This window comes from Pyxicephalus adspersus, chromosome 1 (assembly GCF_032062135.1).
Source record: "Pyxicephalus adspersus chromosome 1, UCB_Pads_2.0, whole genome shotgun sequence".
Classification (NCBI taxonomy): Eukaryota; Metazoa; Chordata; class Amphibia; order Anura; family Pyxicephalidae; genus Pyxicephalus; species Pyxicephalus adspersus.
The window spans coordinates 17,187,911-17,189,730 of record NC_092858.1 but is presented as its reverse complement, the minus strand read 5'-3'; the positions used below and the strand labels follow the sequence as shown (position 1 = coordinate 17,189,730).

At 35.8% G+C, this 1,820-nt stretch overlaps 1 protein-coding gene across 1 annotated transcript in view; it reads left to right on the top strand.

Annotated features, from left to right (window-relative positions):
• Positions 1–1,820, top strand: part of TRPC6 (transient receptor potential cation channel subfamily C member 6) — a 98,958-nt gene that overhangs the window by 25,218 nt on the left and 71,920 nt on the right. The gene's annotated exons all lie outside the window — the stretch shown is intronic.

Here is a 1,820-nt window from a genome sequence, read left to right as displayed (position 1 = left end):
TACTTGGACTTGGTATCATTTAAGGGGGGACTTATGTAACTGCAAAACATTTCTACTAAGATCTTTCACAAACTTTTTCTATTTTCTCAGCCCACTTTATATCATTAGCTATCCCTTCTCATTTCTTAGTCATTTTAGTCTAAAAAACTCAGTCAATGTATTTCTTCCACAAAAGACTTACTGTATGCTCCTATATATGTGAAAGGTATAATGTTAGCAAAAATAGAAACAATGATACATTTCATATAACCCAGCACTCAAGGAAGAATGTTTTATTATCTGTCTAACAAATATGTGTTTTATGAATTGTGCAGGTCTAGGATTGAGTAAAATAAAACTGACCCTGAATCGCTAAAGGTTCCTTTTGAGATCTGTATTTAAAGTGGGTTAATCCAGGCCCTTTACATAAGAATATAATACACAAAAATGTTAACTTTTTTTAGAATTGAGGTAGTATAATAGATACATTTGTGGATTATAATATGTCCTTTTTAACCTGTGCTTTGCCTATGAAGATAACTTGTTTGGCACTTCCTCTGCCTATAGCCCCATAGCTGTATATCTCTAGTATGGGATCATTTAGGATTGTGGTGTTACACTGGTGTTTTATGGACATTGAGTAAGGATTGGCTATGTTTTACTCAACATCTAGGGACTTCAAAATTGTCTTCCTCATATTATTTATTAATTCATTTATTTTAAATTTATCAAACAGCATCCATATATACATTGCTATGAAAACAGAAACAGAAGAAGCTGTGTAACCAGTTTTTACAAATTGCCTCTGTGTAAATGGAATTTAGAACAAAAGATCATTAGCAGTGCAGTGCAATAGTGTACTGAAAAGATGTTATTCCTTTAGTTCTCTTTCTGTACCTTCACGTTTCGTAGTTTGAGCCTGTAAACAGTCTATATTCTTTTTGTAAATCAACCCCTGTATATGGATTACCATAACTATTATTTTTAAGTACTATGTTATTTTTTGAAGTCAGGAATTTTACTAATAAATAGGTGAACAAAATACTTAAAACTGGAATCATGATAGCAAGATATGGAACCTAAGGATATGGAGGTTCAGTAATGGTGAATGGCAGTCAGTGGTTCTAATTATGCATGATAATCTTGGAGGTGCAGACCATAACATGAAAAAGCTAGGGGGCTGAAGTATTTGCACATAGGGGCCCCAGGGGTACCACCAGACTGTGGTCATAGCCTACAATGGCATAGCCTACATAGGATAGCCTACAATGGCAGATTTCAGGCAGGCCGTAAATGTGCCTTTGTGTTCTTCAATAGAAGGTTCTAGAAATGTCAATTGCTTCTGAGCAATAATCTTTTAAGGGACTGCTTCCCCTGGCTGCTGGTCCCTGGAGATTTCGATGGGAATTTAGTGATGTCACATCTGTACTGCATGCTGGAGGGGAATCTGCACTGCATGCATCTCCCCACTTATTCCTCTTTTTTTCTGTGGATCTGTGCTTTGTGAATCTTTCCTGATACTACATAAATATTTCCTTCTCAGTTATCAGATTACCAATCAGCAGGGGAACAGCACTGACATGAGGAAGCAAAGCCCTGCTCCTTTACCAAAATGGGCACCTCCACATGGAGACATAACAATGCATTGTAAGTCAGTAATGGGGAAAAGATCAGCTGCAGGGAGACCACAGTGAATACTGGTAACCAGTCCTTTTGTAACTTTCCCCATTTGAAGGCACACCAAATTGTAAAATTTTATATATTGCTATTTATTTACATAATAACATTTTTTTATTGGGAATGGTATTGTATTTGCATACACTAAAATACTTTTTATGTTT